The sequence below is a fragment of the Pseudophryne corroboree genome, chromosome 2 (assembly GCF_028390025.1).
Source record: "Pseudophryne corroboree isolate aPseCor3 chromosome 2, aPseCor3.hap2, whole genome shotgun sequence".
NCBI lineage: Eukaryota > Metazoa > Chordata > Amphibia > Anura > Myobatrachidae > Pseudophryne > Pseudophryne corroboree.
This window is the reverse complement of record NC_086445.1, coordinates 287,659,328-287,664,589: the sequence shown is the minus strand read 5'-3', so window position 1 is coordinate 287,664,589 and position 5,262 is coordinate 287,659,328. Positions and strand designations below refer to the sequence as shown.

General features: G+C 44.7%; 1 long non-coding RNA gene across 1 annotated transcript; it reads right to left on the bottom strand.

The window, feature by feature from the left end:
* Window positions 1–582: 582 nt before the first annotated feature.
* Window positions 583–3,090, bottom strand: LOC135050740 (uncharacterized). The gene is made up of 3 exons (XR_010241780.1): window positions 3,033–3,090; window positions 2,495–2,625; window positions 583–642 (listed from the first exon to the last, which is right to left on the bottom strand). It is a non-coding gene; the product is annotated as an uncharacterized LOC135050740 (long non-coding RNA).
* Window positions 3,091–5,262: the final 2,172 nt, after the last annotated feature.

Sequence of the window (5,262 nt, the reverse complement as noted above, 5' to 3'; positions counted from 1 at the left end):
CCTTACCTGATGCCTAAACCTATCCCCCTGCATGATGCCTAAACCTAACCCTCCCTCGCAACCTAACCAACCCCAGGTGTGCCTAACCCTAACCCTCCCAACCCGCAGCCTAACCTAAACCTCCCCCCACCTGCAGCCTAAACCTAATCCCCCCATCTGACGCCTAAACCTAACCCTCTCCCACAGCCTAACCACCCTCCCCTCCATCCCTGATGCCTTAACCTAACCCCCCTCCCCCACAGCCTAACCACCCTCCCATCCGTCCCTACTGCCTAAACTTAACCCTCCCTCCCCCACAGCCTAACCACACCTGGGGGTGCCTAACCCTAACCCACCCTACCTGGAGTCTAACCCTATCATCCCCCCACCCACAGCATAAACCTAAACCCCCCGGTCTGACGCCTAAACCTCACCCCCCTCCCCAAACCTAAGATCATGGGGATACGGGCATCAGTATCCTTGCCCTTTGGAGTTCCAACGTCGGGATTCTGAAGAGTGTCGGGATCCCAGTGTCAGTATTCTGACTGCCGTAAACCCGACGCCTGGCATCTTTACCGCATCTCCTAATAGGTAATACATATGTCCCAACATTTGGAGCAGGTGTCCGCAGGCTCTCCTCCCAGGAAATTCAGGCATCACCCACTGCGTGTAGATGAAGAGGAAGAGATGAAAAAACATTGTTAGTGGATGAACAAGTAGACAGACAAACTGCAAACAGTGGTGTGGTTGTGTAGAGAGAAAAATATATCTATGTAAATATGTAACTCTAACTATTGAGGACATGGAAAATGCCTAAAATAAGGACAATTATCCCTAAAGGCCCATTGTTTTTATACAATACACACATTGGGGGGATAAGTTCTCTATTATAGTAATTAATGGGTACCTAGAGAAAAGAAATTTGACCAGTAAATAATAAAAGCTATAAATTGGTAACATTTATGGGTCAATCCAATTAGGTACGAGTTACCATTGCTGCAACGTTTCAACACCGGCAACTGCACCCAAACTCACACCCTTTATGGCCAGATTCAACCTATGGGGCTGCCGGAAAGTGCGGCTGTTGTAAGACAAACTCACACCTAATTAAATTGACCCCTTAGTTGTCAGATGTGATAAAAAAGTAAAATATAATGGTGTAATTGTGGGCCTGATTCAGTTTGGTTGTTGAAGCGATTGTGGCTACAATCTTGCCGTTTGCAATTGCATCATGAGTCTGAGCAGTCGTAGGCTGAACAAGTCTCCTAGACACAGGAGGCTCTCCAGCAGCAACACAGGTCGCAATGGGTAATTTATGTACACGCACGGAACGGCATTTGAACAGACATGTTTTGCGAGTGTACAGTTAGCCACCCCCATTACCAATCCCCAAATGCTGACTTCCTGTCAATCACTTTGCGATGGGATACTCTATGGGAGCTTGATCGCATTTCATGCGCAGTGATAAAGAATTGAGCCACTTGAGTGCAACAGCAGCTTTGTGTACGCATCTGAATCGGCCCCCTGAGCGGTAAGGAGAAGGACTCCAGGGAAAGGACTATGTCACCTTTATTATGTCACGATCCGGGTAACTGGACGCCATTTTCTACCAGTTAGGTGTCTCCTGAGATTGGCTCAGCGTGCCAGGGCCGGGTCATAACTATGTTTTGTTTTACAGTTCATTTTTGTGTACCAGCAGCGCTGGTTCTGCAGCCTTCTTAGTGTGTTCACTTACCTCCCCTTGTCGTGGTCATGCCTTCGGGCATTGGTGCTGCTGTCCCAGCGCATGTCCAGGAGTCCCATCTCACCTCCTAAGTTCAGGTACCCTTCAGCCCCTACAACTGAGGCTTCCCGCTACCATCACCAGCCCTCAGTTGTGACATATTATAGGAAAGATCGTGAATCAGTCACATATTACATCCCCAATTCACATCATTTATACCATTATATCCCGTTTCATCATTTGGTTATTCTATGGGAGAAATGTATCAGAGTGATAAAGTGGAGAGAGATAAAGTACCAGCCAATCAGCTCCTAACTCAATGAGCGTGGCTTCATCTGTATGTGAATAATAGGCAATACTGTGTGATGTAATGTGACTAGGGGGCACTACTGTGTGATGTAATGTGAATAAGGGACAATACTATGTGGCATACTATGAATCAGGGCACTACTTTTGATGTAATGTGAATAAGATTATGGTTTTGTGTGGCGTAATTTGAATTGGGAGTACTATTGTGTGGCCACACCCCTTCTATGTGAGATCACACCCCTTTTTCAAGCAGCTTGCTGTCACTTTACAAAGTATGCGAGGGCTCAAATTTATAGTTTGCAGGGGGGCGTCGAACACCCTAGCACCGCCCGTGCCCATCCCATTCCATCTGTATGTCCTATACTGAGCTGCCCCCTTCTGCATGTTTTATATCATCCGCTTTCCTGCACCATAGTCTGTGTTTTGTACTGTGCTCTCAATACTCCCCACCACCCACATAATTACACAAGTATGGTAACTTACCTTCTGCATGTTATACTCCAGTCCTTGCTGCCTCTGCGACCCCTCCCGTCGTCTTCAACTGACACTTTGCAGATCTCTTTGCCGGTCACCCGACACTCTGCAAATCTCTTTGCCAGAATCCATATGATGATCTAAAAAACACAAGACTATCAATAAGCATAGTACTAGTTTAAGTACAATAAAACATCCATGAGTTAACCAGTTTCCCAATTTTCCTTAAACCAAACAACATACTTTCAAAGTTATCAATATCCCATTTATCTATTATATTAACTTTTTCATTTTATCCCAAAGCCACGTTTCTGCCTCAGGTTACCTGCATCCCCTGTATGTGTGCTTATCCTCCATACTGCCCTCTTTATTCCTGTAAAGCTACATTTTTATTCCTACATATGCCGTTCCTTACTGCGCTTCTCCTAATTATGTGTCCTTGTACCTGTATTCCCTGGTCTGTCTATCTTGTCTTGCCTTTCAGCTGACTATACTGCACTCTGTCTTCCTTACCCCTCTCCATCATACCCTGCTATTTAGGACTCACCTCCTCCTACCTGTCTTCCTGCATGGTAACTGGAAACGTCAGCAGCTGTAGATAGAATGTTACAGGAAGAAGCATTGTGATGGCACAGGCTAGTGATGTCACAAGCTAGGTGTGATGTCATAGTAACCAGCAGCAAAGCTACAGAGTTACAGCTATCTTAAATATACATTTTATACATCACTTACAACTGGATGTACATGAGTTTCTAGTTTTAAAAAAATGAGACTAGTGTAGAAAATGAACTATAAAGCAATGTTGTACAGAGTGCCTCAATATATAGGTAAAGGGGAAACGTAAGTGACAGGAATTTCTAAACTGAGGGGTACGTTTACTAAGCAGTGATAAGAGCGGAGAAGTGAGCCAGTGGAGAAGTTGCCCATGGCAACCAATCAGCACTGATGTAACATAAATAATTTACATACTATAAAATGATACAGAGCTGCTGATTGGTTGATGGGGAAATGTATCCACTGGCTCACTTCTCCGTTTTTATCACTGTCTAGTAAATGTTCCTCTATTTCACCACTTATATTTTATAAGTAAATAAAGCTCTTTAACAGGCTGAATTAGTCATTTTCCGTTGTGTGGATAGATAGATAGATAGATAGATAGATAGATAGATAGATAGATAGATAGATAGATAGATAGATAGATAGATAACCCTTGAGCGTATAAAGAGGAGAAGAAGAAAGAGTTGTCTTTTTTGCTGGCGCACTAGAAATGTATTATTCAATAACAGCGTATATAAAACTGTAAGGTGGGCCCGCAAGGTGACATTCACAGGGAATAGGTATTGACATCCATTCGACTTGTTTATACCCGCTGGATGTGTTGGAGAGAGGTTAAGTGGACAGTGAGCATGGCGGTGCCCTGTGGCACCACGTGGCACCATTATACCGACAGCCGGACTGCTGAGAATAGAACCTGGAGGGTAAATAACTTTTAGGTTTTCATTTCATCTCATGACACTCCACCCAAAGCTACTCTTCTGGTTATCCTATCAACTAGGACAACAATGAAGGTGACTCCATAACATTTCTATCCTTGTTTTTCCATGACACAGAAACATTACATGTATGTTACAGGTGACCATCCTAATCATCTCTCCTTCACTTCACAGTAATGTCATTGTTAGTGATACATTCTTTGGATCAAGCATCAAAAGGAAGCTTAGGTATAAGAGTGTGGCCAGCATATCACTTATTGCATGGTGACCTTGTGCCTGCGCTGTACTGTATGTAGACGGAGCATTTGGTTTTGCTAATGACTTACATAGACTCCATAAGAGGGCATACCGACATAGCATATTGTTGAATGTTAACATGTATGATCTTAAATTCCATCTATAAATGTTCTATTGCGAGACTTCCAATATGCTCTGAATATTGCTACTGTGTGACTGATTTTATATATATATATATATATATATATATAGTAGCAAACGTGAAACCTGACCGAAAGTAACCTCACCGCTGACCGCAAAGTTCCCACCATTGGATACAATGGAGCGCATAGGCGCTACATTGTATCTCTGCCGTGTGCAGCCTGACAGACACTACAGGAGCACACAGCCAATGAGGAGAGTGCCACGACGTGGTGCTCCCTGATTGGCTGAAGGGACCCTCTTTGACAGGAGTCAGGGGGGGTCCTGGCAGTCGGGGAAAGGGGTCCCATGTGTAAACATGGGACCCCTTTCAGTGCGTGGTCGGGTTTCCGTTTTATTATTTTGCCAAGTACGTGGATTATACAAAGGTCAGATTCTACACTGGATTATGTGAGTATAATTTTTTTCACAGGTACCCCAAGGATTCTACAGGGACAAGAGGACAGAGCCTCGTGTGAACATAGGTAAGTATGTATGTTTGGAGGTGTGCATGTATGTAATAAAATTATACTTTCACGGTGTGTGTGTCCTGTTTTATTTGGGGTATTTTTTTAGTAGTAGTACTACTACAGGTACCAGCGGGCCCGGTTTTCCTCCGCATGCTGGTACTTGTGGTTCTCCAAGTACCAGCTTGCGGGGGAGGCTTGCTGGGACTTGTAGTACTGCTACTAAAAACAATATTCAAATTTTTTCAAAAGGCTATCAGCCCCCCATCCGCCGCCCTTGGATGGGGGGGGACAGCCTCAGGCTTCACCCCTGGCCCTTGGGTGGCTGGAGGGGGGGACCCCTTGATTTAAGGGGTTCCCACTCCTCCAGGGTACCCCGGTCAGGGGTGACTAGTTGGGT